This window comes from Sarcophilus harrisii, chromosome 3 (assembly GCF_902635505.1).
Source record: "Sarcophilus harrisii chromosome 3, mSarHar1.11, whole genome shotgun sequence".
NCBI lineage: Eukaryota > Metazoa > Chordata > Mammalia > Dasyuromorphia > Dasyuridae > Sarcophilus > Sarcophilus harrisii.
This window is the reverse complement of record NC_045428.1, coordinates 561,254,858-561,275,767: the sequence shown is the minus strand read 5'-3', so window position 1 is coordinate 561,275,767 and position 20,910 is coordinate 561,254,858.

The window sequence follows — 20,910 nt, the reverse complement described above, 5'->3', positions numbered from 1 at the left end:
GGTCAGGAATGCAACTGGAAAACCAGTAACTTACCCTATCTCCTTAAACAACAATAGAAATCTGGAAAATTTAAAGATTAATTTTACATTACTATATATAATTAAAATATTAATTTTGAATTAGTAGAACTAGGAGCTGACTTCCATCCTTGGGGGAGGGATGGACTGGTAGAGAAGAAGAAATGATAAAGTATTATCTGAGTCAAGAAGAAAGTCAAATATCAATATAAAAAAATTGCAGGGGGTAGCGAGGTGGTGCAGTGGATAGAGTACCAGCCTTAAAGTCAAGAGGACCCGAATTCAAATTTGGCCTCAGACTTAACACTTCCTAGTTGTGTCCCCCTGGACAAGTCACTTAATCCCAATTGCCTCAGCAATAAAAAATATGTATATATAATTAAAAAATTTCAGGTGAATTCAGAATCAATCAGAATAAATGGAACTTTTTTAGTATATTGCTTGCCAATAAAACTTAAAAATCTAAATGAAAGCAAAAAATGTTTAGGCTAATAGAACAAGAACAGAGGACTTAAAAACAACCTTAGAAAAAGCAACTGAATAAACCATAAATGAACTGGCAAAGGAAAAGCCCAAATACTCAAATGTGAATTCATTAACCACTTAAGGAATGTCTAATTCCAATACTTGAAATGGGTAAATATACTGATGACACAAATCTAATTGAATTTTGGTTCACATTAATGCAGGCTCATGCTAGATTGAATTTCACATTTAAACACATTTGTACATTACAAGCAATGAAAAATAAGAGCAATTATTGGGAGAGATTTTGCCTATGTATATTTGCCTTATAAACTTTCACTAAAAGGCATGAATATTTACAAAAAATACACAAAAGTCAAATTAACAGAACAGGAAATGCTTAATAAATTTTCAAAGGAAAAAAATCTGAAGAGTAGATGGATTTGTGAGACTCTATCCAATCTTTAATTGCAGTAAAATGTAAAGTGTTTTTTAAAAATTAGGTAAAGAGCAGATCCTGCCAGGCAAATTCCTTCCATGATAGAAATATAGTATTGATGCCTGAAACAAGGAGTAAAAAAGCCAACCAACCAAAAAAACCCTTATAGATCAATACCTCTAATGGATATTGAATAAAATTTTAAATATTGACAGGGAAAGTATAACAACATATGAAGATTATATGTAATGAGCAGGCTGGGATTTATGCTAGGTGGGAATACTGGGTTTCTTAAGAAAAGCTTCACGATAATTGACCATCTTACTATCAAAACAACAAAATTCATGATTTCAATAGATGCAAAAAAGGTTTTTGAGACAATTCAACTCTGGTGCCTATTAAAAATACTAGAAGGCAGGATAGGTAAGAGGTGTAATGGATAAAGAGTTGCCTTGGAGTCAGGTAGACCCAATTTAAAACCTGGCCTCAGACCTTAGCTTTATTATACTGGGCAAGTTCCTTGTCCCTGATTACCCCTCCCCGCCCCATCCCTCATACTTAGAAGGCATAGAAATTACTTTCCTTAAAATAAAAAAAATTAGCATCCATGTGAAAGCAAGAACCATCATTATCTATGATGAAAAGAAGCTAGAAGTCTTTTTAGCAGTGAAGGAAAAATATCCATTGTCAACATCACTATGTATTTTACTAGAAATGTTTCTAATACAATATTATGCTAGAATAACAAACTGAAGAATTAAGCATGTCCAAAAATGGAACAATGCTATCACTTTTTGTTCCATATGCTTTAATTAGAGAACCACAGAACTGGCTGAAAAACTGATTGAAAAACATATTTAACAAAGTTTTCAGATATAAAATTAACCCCCACAAAATATCACCATTTCTGCATGTTATCAAAATCCAGCAAGAAGAGGTAAATTCCATTTAAAATAACTACCGTATTTTCCCTTTTTACCTGCTTGAGACAAGTTATATGGACACAATTATACAAAAATAATTGCAGATCTAAGTGAACTGAGAAATATTAATTGCTTATAGATCTGACCAATATAGTAAAATCATTTAGGGACAGCTATATGGTGCAGTAGAGAGTGCCAGCCCTGAAGTCAGGAGGATCTGAGTTCAAAACCAGCTTTAATACTTCCTCGTTTTGTGACCCTGAGCAAGTAAGTTAACCCCAATTGCCTCAGCAATTTAAAAAAAAAATTAGTGCAGTAATAACCAAACTTATATGATTATTAGGCTAGAAAAAAAATTCATCTGGAGAAACAAAAGGTCAAGCATATCAAGAAATATTAAAAAAGTGTGAAGGAAAGGAGCATGTCTCACTATATTACAGAGTTAAAACTTTGCAGCTTGTTAAGTAACTGGTTGATGGGACAGATTAGACATTGTATACAGAAGCAAGTGAGCACAATAACCTAATGCTTGATAAGCCCAAAGATCCCAGCGTTTGGCACCAGAACATTTAACAAAAACTGTTGGGAAAGCTGTAAAGAAGTCTAGTAAAAACTCGTGATAGAGACAAACTGTGTAGACAAACTCAAAATATGTGCGTCATAATAAACTGAAGGATTAGACAAATGATGCTATCACTTTTTGCTCAATGTGGTTTACTAGGAAACCAGAAAATCAATTGAAAAACGAATTGAAATAAATTCAACAAATTCAAATAGAGGGTGATATAAGCAAATTAGAGAAGTATTGAAGAAATTACCTGTAATGTCTATGGTTGGGGGAAGGATACATGACAAAACAAGATAGATTGACAGGAGGTAAAATGATGGATTTTTTCCCCCTGAGGCAATTGGGGTTAAGTGACTTGCCCAGGGTCACACAGCTAGGAAGTGTTAAGTGAGACCAAATTTGAACTCGGGTTCTCCTGACTTCAAGGCTGGTACTCTATCCACTGCATCGATTAGCTGCCCCAAAATGATTGATTTTGATGATGTAAAATTAAAGCTTTTGTACAAACAATATGGCTAAAATTAAAAGAGAAGTTGGAAATAAGGGAAGGAAAAAAATCTCAAAACCTTTGCAGCAAATTTCTTCCGATAAAGGTCTCATTTCTAAGATATACAGTGAATTTAGTTATTTAGAAAAAAAAGCTATTCCCTAATTGATAAATGGTCAAAGAATATGAAATATATTTCAGGAAGAAATTGAAGCTTCCAATAATTATATGTAAAAACGCCCCAAATCACTATTAATTATTTGTAAATTAAGACAATAGTGAGGTATTACCTCATACTTCAGATTTGTAAAGTTTACACAAAAGGGAAAATGTTAAAATCTTGGAGGATACATTGGAGATCGGATATATTCGCTGTACTGTTGTGGTTTCTAGAATGGTTCAGGCATTCTGGAAAGCAATTTGGACACGGATAGAAGGGTATTAAATTATGAATACTCTTAGTGTTATTGCTATTAAATATATACTCCAAAGAGATCAAAGAAGGAGGAAAAAAATCTACATGTGGTAGCATAGAATTGGAAATTGAGCCCATTAATTAGAGAATAGCTCAATCAGTTATGGCATGTGAAAATGATGGAATGATATTGTGATATGAAAAATGGTTACAGAATTAGTTTTAGGAAAATGTGGGAAGACTTAAGTGAACTGAAGAATGAATAGAACTAGGAACACAATATAGATACTAACAATATTTTAAAAATAAACAACTTATAAGATTTAGGAATTCCAGTCAACATAGTGACCAGTTATAGATTCCAAGGGATTCATGCTGAAACATTCCCACCTCCAGAAATAGAGGTGATCAACTTAAGAGTACAAATTGAAGCATTTTTCCTTTGGTCATGGTTAATGTGGAAATTTGTTTTGTTTGACAACACATATTTGGAATATATTTTTGTTATTCTTGCCATCTCCATGAGTGGGAAGGGTGAAAATATCTTATAAATATCTTGATAAGAGGGTGAAAATTTATAATCAAATAGAATTTTAAAGAATCATGAACTAGTTATACAACACCAATTCTCATTAAAAGGGAAAAAACCAGGAATGAATGGATATTTCTATAATGTGTTTTAAGTACTATTACAAACCAAGAGGTTGCATTATCTTCAATAGCAATGAACTTTAGGCCTTTCAAATAAGAACCTTTCAAGTAAAGCAAGGATATTCATTATCACCATTAGTGTTCAAAATAGTGCTAGAAATGCTACAGTAGTAAGAAAAGAAAAAAGAATTTACGATGCACTGACATAAGAAAGAACCATTTTTTTGTGCATGTTATGATGCTTTTAAGTAGTGAACTCCAGAGGGTCAATTAAAGAATTAAGTGAAACAACCCAATAAATTTACAGGATTGAAAATCTTTACAAATTGTCAATGTTTCTGTACTTTACCAATAGAATTTATGAAGAGATAGAAAAGTCTTAATTAGAGACACAGTAACTATGAATACAATTGCAAAACATTTTTTTTTTTTTACACAGACATCTAAATTGGAGAACCATTTACTCCTGGGTAGGTCTGGCTAATATAAAATGACAATTCTACCTAAATTAATTTACTTATACAGGTCATGCCAATCATACTACAGAAAAATAACTTTTTTTTTTTTTTAATAAAGCTAGAAAAAATAAAATTCATTTGGAGGAAAAAAACCAAAAAATGTCAAAGAAATTAATGAAAAAAATGGGAAGAAAATTATCTAGCAACAGTTTATGTTATAAAGTTTTAAGTATCAGGATAACTTGGTAGTAATTAGTGTATATAGAAGCAAATGATTATAGTAGCTTAGTGTGTGATAAACTCAAAGATTCCAGCTATTTATTGAGGAAAGAACTCTATTCAACAAAAGCCACTGGAAAAACTGGAGCAATCTGGTAGAAATTAGTTATGAGTCAATATCTCATATTGTATAACAAGAAAAACTCCAAATGGCATGCAAATTAGAGGAGCAAAGGGAAATTCCATGTCTAGTGTGTGGATAGCAAATGATTTCATGGCCAAATGAGCTAGAGGATCACAGAAAGATCACATAGTAGGGAGATAATTCAGTTTAGAAAATTAGAGAGATACTTATTGGAACCATACGGGAATACACTGGTATATTTTTTCTAGTAGAAGTTTTAAGATTCAGTTGATTATAACTCCAGAATTGCAAATGGGGTAGAATATATGCATTGTCACATAAGATAGGATACAGGATGCATGGTTAAGACCAGTTAGTGAGCTACAGGTGGCACTTACTAATCTGGACAACCCTAGGCCTCAGGTTGGGAGTTTCAGAACTGAAATGATTTGATGTCCCTTTGGGTGGACCTGAAATATTTCCGGGGGACTAGTAATAAAATGGCCAGATGTGAATTTTAATTGTTATTTTCAAAGCTGTTACAACATCTAGTGATCGGATGATGGTCTTTTTATTTTTTATTTAATGTTTTTTATTTTCCTCAGTTACATATAAAACATTTTAAATTTGTTTTTATTTTTTTTAACATTTTCAATAGTTTTATATTTTTCAAACACATGTAAAGATAATTTTCAACATTTGTTTTTGCCAAGACTTTGTGTTTCAAGTTTTTCTCCTTCCCTTCCTTACCTCCCCTCTTCCCAAGACAGTAAGCAATTTGATATAAGTTAAATATGTGCAGTTCTTTTTTTTCTCTTGAAGATAGGTGCTATAATTATCTGCATTATACAATTGAGGAAATTAAAGCAGACAATGAAAGATTAAATGATATGACAATTGCCGCAGTTACAAAGTGTCTGAACTTATGATTCCAATCTCAGTTTCCCTCCCACCTCACACACACTATATGCTACATGCTTTGCTCGAGGACTAAGAGGCTCTTTGACATATCTTTAGAGTTTCACCTTGCAATTCAACATCTCAGATGATTTCTGCTATGAAATCTATGCCAGCAATTTTCCTTAATGTTCAAAGTCAATGCTAGCATCATAGGAACTCTTCTGTCATTGTGCAATTCTTTTAAATATATTTTTATATTTGTCATGTTATGCAAGAAAAATCAAACTGGAAAAAATCATGAGAGAGAAGGGAACAAAAAGTGAAAATACTATGCTTCAATATATATTCAATCTCCAAGATTTATGTCCTGCCTTACTTACAGTTTCCTATGATACAATGAATATTGCAAAAATGCCCCATTTTATAGGAAAATTGGTGCAGTGAGATGATACATAATTAGTGTAGAAATCTAGGACTTTAATTGCCTATTGGAATTTTCAAACTGATCTATAGATAGCACAATACATTCTGAATGAACTCACCATCTTTTCCCTTATACTCTCTCTTCCTCTTATTGAGAGTATCACCATCCTCTCAGTCTCTAGACTTACCACCTAGACATCCTTCTCACCCCCACGCTTCATTATCCAAATTGTGGATTTTGCTTTCTCAGCTTCTCCAGGACAGATTCCCTTTCCTCTGATATTGTCACAACTATGATGTGGGCCATCATCATCTCACACTGGGAATAGTTTGCTGGTTGATCTCCTACCTCATCTCTATTGCAGTCCCTTCTCCACTTAGCTTTCATAGTAATCTTACCAAGGCACAGGTCTACTTAATAAATTCCAGTGGTTCCCTATCATTTTCCTGTCAACATGTATAAAATCCTCTGGCTTTTAGAATCCTTCATAAGATTTCCCTTTTATCCCCTTTCTAGTCATCTTACACTTTTCTCACTCCTACGTAACTTTGCAATCTGTTGTTGTTTGTTGTTTCACTTGAGTCCAACCCTATTTGGGGTTTTGGCAAAGATATGGATGAGGTTTGCTATTTTCTTCTCCAGCTTATTTTACAGATGAGGAAACTGAGTGATTTGCCTAGGATTCCACAGCTAGTTAGTGTCTGAAGCTCCATTTGAACTCTGGTCTTCTTGACTCCGGTCCCAGAACTCTGTGCACCATGCCATATACCTATTCCCACCCTCATCCATCTTACTACTCTAGACTTTTTCTCCGGTTATCCCTCATGCCTGAAATTCCCTCTTCTGTCTTTGCTTCCTGGCTTTCTTCAAGTCTCAGTCAAAATCCCACCTTCTACAAAAAGTCCTTTCCAATCTCCCTTAATTCTGGTGCTTGGTCGGTTATTTCCAATTTCTCTTGTTCATAGCTTATTTATACCTATTTGTCTGCATTTTGTCTCCCTAATTAGACTGTGAACTCCTTGACAGCACAGAATGTCCTTTGCCTTTTTATATATCCCCAGTGTGTGCTTAATAAATGCTATTTACTGACTGACTGACTCAGTCCTGTCCCCTCATACTACATTGTGCTGAATTCTGGTTAATATCCAGCTTTTTAATTTTTCAGATGTGTCTACTAATAGCTGATCACTTGTGTCCATTTTTTCCAAGTTATTATTGTCCTATTTTTTGAAAAGCTTTCCTTAGTTTGTAGGCATATTGGTATCTATCATGTCGGTCTGTTTCGCATGGAGTTCCTTGCTTTGGTTATCAAACCAAATAAATATCATGGGCTTATTTACAAGTTTGTTTAGAAATTAATTTTTCTAAACATTGATTTTTGCTGAGGCAATTGAGGTTAAGTGACTTGCCCAGGATCATACAGCTAGGAAGTGTTCAGTGTCTGAGGTCAGATTTGAACTCGGGTCCTACTGACTTCAGGGCTTGTGCTTTATCCTCTGTGCCACCTAGCTGCCCCTATTTCTAAATATTTTGACTAGCTAAAAACTAATGTAAAGAACTAACGGTTCTTAATATATTTCATAATTCATCAGATTGGGAACAGAATAGCTCTTGTCATATTATGCTGCTCTTTTATAGACCATTAGGTTGCCAGAACCTAAATTCTGGGGAATCTTGAAATTTCAGGGATTTATCAAAATGAAATGGGATTAAAAAGTCAATGAGCATTTATTAATTATCTACTACTTGTCTATTGGAATGCAAATACAGAAATGAGACTACCCCTGCCCTCTAGAGTAGGGCTTCTTAAACTTTCCATTCACATTTCCTTTTTGTTGGAGGAGGTTCTTTGTGATCCTGATTTATGGGTGTATAAAATAGGTATACAAATCAAATATTTACTGATAATAATTCATAATTTCACAATCTCTACATTGTTATAAGACCCCATATGCGGGTCTTGGATCAAAATTTAAGAAGCTGGTTTCTAGGGAACTTGCATAATAGAAGTAGCATATAGAGTAGTGTCCAAGAAAGAGTTTTGATCTTGAACGTCACCAGGATTGTGAAAGCATCCTAGTGGGCAGAAGATTTTCATCACCTTTCCAGTATTAATGGTAGTCTGTACTTGATAAATAATAATTGTTCCAAAAATAAGAGATGGAAAGTAGGGTAGGCTGTTATATGTCCTAGGGTGATGATAAAATGCTGGGTATGTCCAGACTAGTGTGTCCCTCAAAGGCCATGTTCTTTGGGGTGTTGCTGCTGGGCAATAGGTCTTGAGGTCCTGAAGAGATGATAGGATGGGAAGTCAGGGAAGGCTACTTGCTAAGACTAGACCCATGGTTTCAACTGAAGTAATGACTGTGGATTGCCAGAGAGGGGAGCCAGTTGAAAAACTGATATCCCTTATGACAGGTCAGACAGGAGAAAGGCAAATTTTTGTACCAGCAAGAAGGAAATAATAGGGAAGGCATTATAGCTTCCTGAAAAAAGCCACACAAAGAGGTTTAGGCAACCTGCCTTCTAGTTCTAGTTGTGCCTCAAACATTTGTTTTTGGACCTTAATTTCCTTATCTTTCAAAACAAGGGATTAGTCTAGATCTATGGTTTCTTTCCCCTCTTACATTCCATGTTCTCGCTTCTTGTGTTCTAAGATCCTTTAATTATCTTTACTTTTTGTGTTCTGGATAAATGTTCTTTGCTTCTTTCCTGGATGTCAAGTGGATTTGAGCAATTAGGCTGTTAAATGGGTGGACTAACAAGTCTGGTATTCTTCAAGAGTGTCTATGAGTTGGTAGATCTCGCACTTGAAGGGCCAGTTCCAACACAGATGGATAGGGACCAGTATCAAGAGGAGGCTGAGAATTATTAAGGACTGATCAGACTGAATAACAATTGCTCACATTTCTGTAGAGCTGTAAGATTTACAAAGCATTAGTTTTAAAATATTAATGAAATAACAATAATTCATTTATTTGGGCATTATCAGTATTATCTTTATTTTTATAGATGAAGAAACCCAAAATTTACATAACTTCCCAGGGGCACACAGTAAATATTTTGACACTTCAGCAGAATTGGTTTTTTAAATTACTCTAATTATCCTGGGATTTTCAGATAAAATTGTAACTTGCATTTCCATAATACTTTTAGAGTTTGTTGACAGAGAACCTTTAAGCCTTTACAATGGGCAGGATGCTGTGCTAAGGATAAAGGGATATAAAGCTTAAAAGTGATGAATACCTGGCCCTCCTGGACCATGAGAGGACCAGAAATAGCTATATTATGCAATATTTCATTAGTGAATTTCAAAGAAAGTGCTATAGAATTAGCATTTGAATTGGGTTTTCAAAAATGAATGGGAAAGTCAGCAGGCAAGGAGAGGCAAGTTACATAAACCAAGTGGTAGGGAACTGAATTCTGTGTAGGTTGAAGGGGATTGTTGGCTTTGAAGGAGACAATGTACAATTTGGCTGGAACAGTAGGTGCCTAATAAATGTTGATTGATTGAAATTGACCTTTTATAGCGGGAGGGAGATGTACCTGCACTTTTCAAATTACGCTCTCATTCTCAGTCTCAATTTTCTCATTTACAAATGGAAAAGACTGGTTTGGGCAATGAACTAAACTCGGCAATCAATTAACAACATTCCCAGTGTGTGGGAAACATTCTGGTAGGTGCGGATGATTGATAAGGTCTCCTTCTAGTTAATGCTTTCTGTGATTCTGTAAGGTTGAGCTTTGTGGGAAATGGGGATTTCCATCAAGTATTTGTCTGAGAACTTTCAAACTCCATTCAAGCAATGGTCCTCAAACTTTTGTTCTCAATATCTTTATTCTATTAAAAATGATTGAGGATCTGTCCAAAGAGTTTTTGTTTATGTGGTTTATAGTTATAGATATTGATCACATTAAAAATAAAAACTAATTATGAATTTGTAGATTCTCTGAAAGGATTTCAGAGATTCCCAGGATGCTCTGGACCAGACTTTGAGAACCACTGCATAAAGCATCTACCCACTCCCCAGTTGGCCCAACGTGTAGTGGTCTTGTACTTATGGGACAAAACCACTAGATGGCGATTTAACAGCGAAAAAGAGGAGGTTTCCCCTTTCCTCTGTCCATCTCCTTCAGGCTTGGTTCATCATTAGATGAGGGACAGAGTCAGGGCAGCTGAGGCTTTCTATCTGAAGGAAATACAGGCACATTTGGGCTTAGGCTGCCGTGATGCTGAAGCATAAGATAGGAAAGTCAGATGAATCATCTCGTTCAGAGTGCAAGGTGTGATGGAAAACACTGAGCTGGGAGTCACACAAGCCCTAAATTCAGGTCCTGGCTCAGTCATGAATTAGCCACCTGCCTTTGGGCAAGCTAATTCTTTCCTCTGGACCTCAATGTCTTAGTTGATAAAATAAGAGAGTTGATGGATAGTTGGTCACTAAGCCCTTCCAGCTCTAACATTTCAGGATGAAACATGTTCGGCCAAAAAAATAAAAAAAAGGAATTTTCTTCCCTTTCCTTTTCTGTTAGGTGCAGCCTGTTACAACTCCAAACACTTGACTAGGAATTACTACTGTGAATGTAGTTTATGATAATCAAGAAATCCTGATTAATCACTTTTTCAGGGATGTTGCTGATATGTAGATAATTAGCATTTTCCCTGTATCCTTGGGTAGTAAGAGCTGTGACTTTTGGGCAATTCATTTTACTACCACGGCCTTGTTCCCTTTCCTTTTAGAGGAAAATAATAATTGTGTCATTTTATCCTTCAGAAGATTATTATGAGGAAAACTTTGTAAAAATGTAAGATACTTTGTGATTGTAAATTACTGTTATGACAAAGGGAGACAATAGCTTCTTGGAGACATCTCTGAAGGGCAGGAGTATGATCTTCATTGATAATTGCCCTTTTCTTCCAAATGGTTGTGGGCCATGCAAGATGGACATCACTGTTCTCACCTTTTCAGTGAGTCTGAGCATATAATTACAACCGAAGTCCTTTTGGTAAGACAAAGGACTACCAAGCCTTTCCAAAGGCCTTGTCCCTGGGGCCCAAGGACCATTGGGCCTTAGCTGTCCTACCACTGTGCTTCCAGACCTCCTGACATTGTCACCTCTTCTGATGATGTACCCGAAGGCGTCTTCCAGTGGGTCTTGCCATTTGCCCTGTTGCTGTGCCCTTAGGATGACTTCCCTTTGAAAGGAATTCTGTTTATTAGAGAGTGAGCTTTTTCAGGATAGATACTATTTGAAATTTCTACTTATTTTCTCAGAGTTTAGTGCTATTTTGATGAGTGATAATAAACATGGAATAAATGCTTGCCCATTCTGCTGTGTTTCCCAGGTGAAAGGGAGAGTAGTGTCTTTCTCTTCTTCCCTCCCCCACCAGCACCCCTTACCTCACCAGCCTTAAACTTGTGGGACAAAGGGGAGAGGATCACTGGTGATGAGAGAGTCAGGTCTTTATTATCTCCTCCTGGAAATACACAGCTGGGAAGGAAGCCCAGCCTCTTGGCCTCGGAGCCATCCTAGCTCCCAAGACTGTCTGGCTGTTTTATAGCAGCCAGGATCTCATGCAGCAGTGTAACATCCAGCACTCCATGCCCTAGGGGTCCCATTCCCTCCTGGTATTTGAACAAACTTGGGACCTACACCTGCCTGGCTCCCTGCGGATCTGGCAAGCTTTCAAAAGAACCTTAAGTGAGCAAATCTGGGGCTTGGGATGGGATACAGTTCTTTAGGTTATTGGTAAATGGCAATTATTCATATTTCTATAGCATTTTAAGGCTATGTAATGCCCCTGCTTTTTCAGAAAAGGGAATAATTTCAGAGAAGTGACTTTTTCACTGTCTTATGGCTAAAATGAGAATCAGTGGCAGCTAGGTGATTCAGGATATGGAATGCTGGGTCAGACATTTACTAGATTTGTGATCCTGGAATTGCAGTTAATTTGTCTTTCTCAATTCCTTTTACTGGAAAATGGGGATAATAATAGGACCTACTGTGTAGAGTTGTTGGATTTAAAAAAATAATAATAGTTTTTTATTTTCAAAATACATACAAAGATAGTTTTCAACATTCATCCTTGCAAAATCTTGTGTTCCCAATTTTTCTCCCTCCCTTTTCCCACCCCCTCCCCTGGACAGGAAGTAATTCAATATAGGTTAAACACGTGCAGTTCTTCTAAACATTTTTTTCATATTTTTCATGCTTGTGCATGGTTGTTGTGAAAATCAAATGCGATAATATTTATAAAGCACCTAGAGTACCTGGCACACAGTAGGTGCCTAATAAATACTTACTCCCATCTCCATGATCCCCAGCTTTCAAATTCAGTTCTTCTTTACTTTTGTGCAGTCCCTGGCCCTCACCATGGCATCATCTCAAGGTCTCTAATCTCTTTTTACTCATTGTTGTAAGGAAATTTCAATAGAAGTGGATGGAGGGAGTAGGGTAATCTGTCCCTGAGTTCCTGCTCTTGAGCCAGTTCCAGGCAGCATTTAACACCTCACCAGACACTCAGTGAGCACTTTTCAGATCCTTATTCAGTTACTCACCTGCTGCTATTATAGACCACTCCTTTCCTAGTCGGGTGTCTAGAAGTTAGCTGACACTGCTGTAGACCGGCTAAGTGTTACCCAGGAAGGCTGGCCAGGGAAGGGGACCAACTAGGAGAATGAGAGGTCCTGGAAGGTTTTTGGTTGGGTCAGAAATCTGCATTTCAGAAACAAGTGTGCATCTCTCTTCTGTTCCTCTTGTCTCTGAAAAATTCCCAACACATCTTGATTTATGGAAAGGAAATTATAGACATGGAAGTTATTGATCCTGGTGCTTTCAGATCACAGTGTTCTCTGTACCCATTTGATTTTCAAAATGACCCTCCTGAGAAAGCAGCACAAATAGTTGTTGCCCCCATATTATAGAGGAAAACTAAGGTCTGCCTCACTGCTCCTCTGCCATTGTCTGGGTGATCTTGAGAGTCACTTAACTTATGCTTATACTTCCTTCTGTGAAAAAAAAAAGGGGGGCTTGGGTTGGATGGCATGTAAGCTGCTTCTCCTTCTCTACAACTTTGATCAAGTCTAATATTTCTCCACTCTATGCCAGAGTGACTTGACTTAGCATGTTTTACAAAATATTCAAGGTTTTTGTTCTGTCATCTCCCTATCAATAGTATATACTATGCCAGAGAAGGACCAATTTTAGATTTCCCTATAGTAACTATTAAGCCCTAGCATTCCTTCAGTGTGTTTGTTTGCCTTGAATGAGTTGGGCTCAGAATTAAGTAGTTTGGAGATTTGGTTTAGCCACAATAAAATAAACTGGCCAATGTTTTCATGGACCCCAAGCAAATCCTACTCCAAAAAAGACCATTGGATATTCTACTGTTGGGGTCCATATGGCCGAGTCTGGGACACTAGGATCTCAGAAGAGAAAGGAAAGGAATAAGCCTTGATTAGGTTTTTAACTATATGTCAGGCATTTTATAAATATTATCTCATTTGATAGCAGAAGAATCTAAATAATGGGATAATCCAAAGGGCCATGGACAGACTTAGCAAGGACATATGGCAGTGGGAAAGGACTGGGACTGAGAATCAGGAACTGGTTATGAATTTCTCTTCTATTCCTTACTAGGTCTGTCAGCTTGGGCAATTCATTTTTCCTCTCTAGTTCTCAGATTCCTTCTCTTAATAATTAGGGTTTTGGTCTGTGATTATCAAGGTCTCATTGCTCTAAAAGTCTTATGGTCCCTGTTCTTGTGCTTAGTAAATTGTGCAAAAGACAAAGACATGTATGGTTTGAAAAGGAGATCCAATTTTGGTTCTCCTTCTACCCCTCTGATCCTTCTCTGTCTCCTTTGCTACATTCTCCTCCAGATCACACCCTCTAACCACAGGTGTCCCTCAAGGGTCTCTCCTGGGCTCTCTTCTCTCAATTTACTTCTTCACTTGGTGATCTCATCAGTTTTAATAAATTTAATGACTATCTCTATGCTAATGATTGTCAAATCTATCCCAAATTCTATGCTGACCTCCAGTCATATCTCCAAATGCTTTTCAAGTATACCCAGCAGACATTTTAAACTCCATGTAGCCAAATAATTTGGATTGTCTTTCCCTGCTCCTACTTTTTCTATTTCTGTTGACATCATTATCCTTCCAATCTCTCACTCTCCCTATTTTTTCTTTTTTTGAATAATAGCTTCTATTTTTCAAACTACATGCAAAGATAGTTTTCAATATTCACTTTTGCAAAACCCTTGTGTTCCAGGTTTTTCTCCCTCTCTTCCCTCTACTCCCTCCCTTAGATGACAAGCAATCCAATATATGTCAAACATGTACAATTCTTTTATACATATTTCCACATTTATCATGATGCACAACAAAAATAATATCAAAAAGAAAAAATGAGAAAAAAGCAAGCAAATAACCAAAAGGTGCAAATACTCTTTGTTGAAAAGAGGCAAGTCCCTCAGAGTTAATCATCATATAATTTTGTTGTTGCTGTGTACAATGTTCTCTTGGTTCTGCTCACTTCACTCAGCATCAGTTCATGTAAGTCTCTCCAGGCTTTTCTAAAAATCATCCTCATCATTTCTTATAGAAAAATAATATTCCATAATATATTTAATTTTCCATAATTTATTCAACCATTCCCCAACTGATGGGCATCCAGTTCTTTGCCACTATAAAAACAGCTACTACAAACATTTTTGCACATGTGGGTCCTTTTCTTTTTTATGATTTCTTTGGGATACAGACCCAAGACTGCTCTGGTGGCTATTACCTCCAAGATCAAATACAAAAACCCTCTGTTTTATATTCGAAGCCTTTCATAACCTACTTTTCTCACCCCATCCCCTGCCGCTTTCTAATCTTATACCTGAACCCTATTTTCCCCAGCATACCCCCATGCCTAGAATACCCTTCCTCCCCATCTCTGCCTCCTGGCTTCCTTTAAATTTCATTCTTTAAATTTCCTTTAAAATTCCTTCTTTTACATAAATCCTTCCCTAATTAATCCTTATCCTAGTGCCTTCACTCCATTCATTCTCTTTTATTCTGTATGTATGTAGTATGTGTGTATGTATTTTGTGTCTCCCGTTAGATTGTGAGCTGTCCCGCCACTTTTTGTATCTCTAGAGCTTAGCCCAGGGCCCATCACTAAGCAGGTGTTTGATAAACGCTCACTGACTGACCCATCTGTTTAGAAGATGAGCTCAGAATGTGGTCCCAGTGCTACACAGAACCAGGAGGGCGGCCCCATCATGCTGAGCGGCTCCTTTGGGGGACTCATGCAAGGGCCAGGATCACCCCTGATTAGCACAGGGCTGTCGGCAGAGCTGGAGCATGCTGATGGAGGAAAGAACTAAATCCATCCTAGTACATGAACACATGGAGACGGTTTGCAGGGCCCCCTGGTGGGGAGATGTGGTGCTGGTGATCCAGAATTTCAGAAAGAGCTGGAGAGACTGTTAACAGCTGAGGATGGGAAAGTGTGAAGGGCAGGGAGGCAGAAAACGGAGACAGAAGGAGGGGGAGACAGACAGGCAGATGGAGAGATTCAGAGACAGAGAAAACACCATTCTCCTGGGGCCATCAGAGGGTGACAGCTGGGTCAGATCCTATAGTAAGCATTTCTCCAGTCACCACCAACCAACTCCTGGCTTATGTGGGTCACTTCCTAGGAAGCTGTAGGATGCGGAGATGGAAGGGACCCCTTTTAAAAGAGGAGGAGATTGAGGTCCAGGGAAGACCTGGTTTGTCTTGATCTCACCTCTCAGCTCGTCAGAGACCTTGACCTTTTGATTGGATTGGATGGGGAGGGGAAATGAGGGAATTGCTTTATATTTATGGCATCTTTCTTTTTTAATTACAAAACTCCCATCTTCTGTAGATGTATGCTAAAGTATATTTTACTTGTACTTTGGAACTCCCACCACCCTGGAGTTGAAGAGCAGGAAGTGTATTAAAAATCAGTGGCAGACACCATGGGACCAGAGGAACAGGGTTATCCAGGAGGGATGATTAAGGGGGCAGGAAAGGAGGGGTTGGCACATCTCATCCAGGGCCCCTTCCAGTTCTCAGACCCTGTGTAACAGAAAGAGATGGGCCGGTTTTAGAAGGATGAAAACAAATAAGAGAGCATTGAGATGTTAAAAGGACCAGGATTAGTACAGGAAGGGAAGGAATTATGGATCTCCATCTAACTCCCAAAGCTCAACCATTTTCTATTTAGGTCTTTTTCTGCCTAGTAAATGTGGAAATTCTTTCAAAATCACAAAATTTCATTTTTGGAAGTGATTGGAGAGATCGCCTAGTCCAACCTGTGCCAGAAGAAAAATCAGCTCTAAAACATGTCTGACAGGTAGTTAGGCTCCATGAAGAAGTTTTTTCTTCACATCAAAATGAAATCTCTATAATTTCTATTCATTATTCCTACTTTGCCCACTGGGGCCAAGCAGAGCAAGTGGAATCCTTTATACAAATGGTAGCTGTTCAGGTACTTGAAGACAAATAGTAGGTTCTTCATCCTATCACCTCCCCTTTGCCAGTTAAATATTATCATCACATCCACCAAGTGGTCTGCATTCCCCTTATTATCCTGGATCCTTATGCCTCCAGGATGTATTCTGGCTTTCCACTGATCTCCTAATAGATTTTTGTCTAGGTTGATGCAAAAAACATAGCAAACATTTAGTGTTTTTTGAATTAAATTAAACATCAATGTTAATTCTGCTTAGCTTTTTTCTCTGCACTCTCCCTACTCCCAAAATGTTTCTCTTTGGAATACTGAGGAAGCTAGATCCTTGGGTCCTGGTCTTCCAGCTAAAATATTAGGAAAGGCTGAATTTTAAATGGGAAAGAAAGGCTCAAGCTTCTGATAAAGGCCCAGGGGCCAAGAAGTAACTTGTTAGAGGATCATCTGTAGTCATTCTTGTTTTGCTTCTGGAACAAAAGCTTTTTCCCTTAGAGTTCTGGGAGAAAGTTCCTATCCCACAGACTCCTGGCAAAACTGATTTCCTGGCCTGTACATGTAATTATGAGAACAGCTGACATAATTTGTTAAGGGTTACAAAGGCCTCTTATATATTGTTTGATCTCCAGGACAATCCTGGGAGGTAGACAAGATGAAAGTTATTCTCACTTTATAAATGAGAAAACTGAGGCTCTGAAGGTTGAGATAGCTTACTTGTTCCAGGTCACAGAGCTAATTTTCAAGTCCACGTTTCCTCCAAATTCAGTTTTTTGCCCCAGTGATTAGAGCTAGAACTCCCACTGCCAGCTTCGTTATATACCACAAGAGAACAAGAAATGGAGTTGGGCTAAGGGTTTTCTTTTTTTCTTTTTTCTTTTTTTTTTAGTACTTTAAAATAGGATTGCCTTACTTGTTACTGACTTGACCTGAAATTTAGAGAATCAGTGTTAGAGTTGCAAGGGATCTTAGGACATAGAATGCCACAAAAGGAAGGGACCTTAGAGATCAAATCTAGCCCTTCACTTCCAACTAGAGACTTGAGTTTATGACTGGACCAAGGTCACACAGTAAGTGGAGAAGCCAAGATTTGAACAGATGATTTTTGGCTTCCAGTCCATAGGTTTTTCCATAATATCTCACTGAATTACTGTTAATTTGTTCCATGTGGTCATCTTGCCTATAAGATATGATCCTAGTTATGGGATGGCAGGACTAGGAGGAACCTTAGAGCTTCTCTGGCAGAAATATACTAATTTTACAGTGGAGGAAATTGAGGGTTAGAGAAGGGAACCTCTCCCCAACTTCTCCTTGGCTATATGATAGTCTGGGACAAAGGCTTTTTTGATTTAATTTTGAGACTGGATTGACTTCTGGATACGTGATGGTCTCAATTGCTCAAAAAGGTTTTCCAAGGATGAGCTTCATTGTGTCTTCCCAGATTTACTCTCCTGCTAAGAGAACCAGAAAACAAGAGAACTACTGAGTGGCTAATGAGCTTCCCTTTCCCACAGACTTGAGTCCGAGTGTGCTGTTGGTAGGGAAATTGACCCACAAATCTTTGACCCGATCCCTAATTCCCAACCACCAGATTAAAATTATTTGTGTCCCAATTGTTCGACATTCCCAATTGTTGTGGAAGAATATGTGATATGTTAGCCCCAGCACATTCCCTTAAAGACTTCTCAATCTCACCCCATCCATTCCTTCTTTAATTCATTCTGCATATATTCAGAGACTGCTGACAGTGGGCATATGATTGAGTCAGGCATCGGTGGAGATATAAAATTTAGATAAGATATTGTCCCTGGGGTAGCTAGTTGATGCAGTGAATAGAGCACTGGGCTTGGAGTCGGAAAGACTTGTCTTCTTGAGTTCAAATCCAGCCTCAGACACTTAATGGCTGTATGACTCTGGACAAGTCACTTCATCCTGTTTGGCTTATATTGCAGATGAGAAAACTGAGGCAGAGAAGGAAATGGCAAACCATTCCAGTATCCAAGAAAACCCCATATGGGGTATGAAGAGGTGGGCTTGACCAAAAGGATACAACAACAAAATTGTCCCCACTCTGTGGCCCTCCTGCCTTAGTCTCCCTGATCGTGGGGCAAGTCTTTTCTTCCTTCTATCCTGAGTTAAAAAAATAATAGTAATAATAATTCATATGAAACCAAAAAGTTGTCCACATGGTTTGCATCCATGATCTGATTTAAGTCTCATGACAACCCAGATCTCATTATTCCCATTTTTCTAAGGAGGGAAGGGTTACTCAGAGATTGAGTGTCTGGTACATAGCCACACAGCTGGTGTCGAAGGTGGCCTGTAGCCCACATTTCTCTGACTCCAGGGCCAGTTCTCTGCCTACTAAGCTACACTTTTCCTCCAAAATGAGGGGTCTGGACTCAGTGATTGCAAAAAGCCCCTGCTGATCTCATCATTTTTGGGGAGGAGCCCTTGTCATAGGGGGCCATCCAAGGTAGTGATCATACACAAACTCAGATAACTATAACATTGCATGACAAATATATTAAAGATATAAAAGACAGCAGGAAATGAGATGAAAGGCTTCGTAGAGGGGGTTAGGCTTTAAAATATGGGCTAGAATTCAACAGATGAAAGGAATGAGGGAATTTAGGTAAGGGGAGGAGCATGAGCAAGAGGTGGAATAATACTTGGGATATTCAGGGTATAAAAAATAGACTCATAAGGTAGAATGGAAAATTAGGCTGGAAAGGGAAGGCAGCCCCAGCTTGTAGAGAGCCTTGGTGGACAACAAAGTAATGTGAAACAAAGCAATCAGTCAATCAGTTAGTGATAAACTATTGCAGTGCAGGATGGTCAAAGGCTACAAGATGTGTCTGCTTCAGAACAGTGGCTTCCTTCCTTTCTTAGACTTAGCTAAAAACAACTTCCTTCCTGTTAATAGAAGTGTAGTGTCCAGGACTAACACAGGAAGTCTCATTGTCCTTTATACTGGCTGGATCCCATCTGAAGTATTCCCTTTATTTCCAGATACCATCTTTTCATTGGTAAACTTTCAGCTGAGGGCATCCAGAATGGCCACGGACCTTGAGATAGTGCTATGTGAGAATCTGTTAGAGCAAAGGAGATGTTTAGTTGGGAGAAGAAAAGTCTGTAGGAATAAGATAACTGGCTCCAACTATTCAAAGGGCCCCCATAAGGAAGAAGCTTATTCTGCTTGGTCTCAGAAGGTGGAAGCCATGGGTGGGAGCTGCAAAGAGGGAAGTGTCTGAATCATAGAACCCTCCTAACAGTTAGGAAGGTCCAAAAGTGAATTGGGCCTGGGGAGGTGATGGAGTCCCTGCCCCTCTCCCATCCGTGTCCCTTCTGCCCCCCACTCCCCCTTCTGTGGCCCCATCCCACCATGTGAAGACTGGATATCTCAGGTATATGTTGGATTAGATGGCCACGAAATTCCTCCCACAGCTCTGGAATTTTGTGATTTCAGTCTGAATGCTCATAGTTTCCACTGATCCATGTACCTCTCTCCCGTCCCTCCTCCCTCTCATCCTCCCATCACTGCCAAAGTGAGATCTGTTCCACCCTTTCATTCTATATTTTAGCATCCCAGAGTTGGAAGGGATGTCAGACGGCCACCTAGTCCAACTCATACCTGAAAGAGTCCCAATAAGTAGTCATTCATCCAGCCTTTCCTTGAAAGATGTGTTGTGAGGGTGAATCTACCAACTCGAGAGCCAGCCGCCCAGTCCCCGTTTGGAGCACTCTCATTGTTAGAAACTTTTCTGGATGTTGAGATGAAATGCACTTCTTGGCAGCAGTCTCTCTGGTGTTCCTACTTCTTCCTTCTGGGGCCACAGAGAAGCAAATCCAACCTTTCTTCCTCAGTAGCCTTTGGAGACAGCTTTTTCTGCAGCCCTCCCAAACCCCAAATGGGTGGTCCTTCATCTGGCTTTTCTTGAACCTTTTAAAAAATATCTTACCTTCATTCCCCCTAAGTTACTGCTAATAATTCTTTCCTCCTCCTCTACCACCTTCAACTCATAACTATGCTCGTGCCTTTAATTTTAAGTTTCCCTGAGATTATTTTGCATGTTAGTCAACTAGCATTTAAGTGCCTACTATATAGCCAGATACTTGTACAGAACATTAGGGTTGAAAAAAAAAAAAGACAAAAGTTGATATTCTCAAAGTGTCATGGGGGAGACAAGGTGCAAACATTGTACAAACAGGATATAGACAGTATGAGATATATAGAAGAAAGTCATTTAAGGACTTCCATTTAAGGGGCGATTGAGAAAGACTTCTTGTAGAAGATAGGAATTTAGCCTAGATTTAAAGAAGCCAAGAGATGAAGA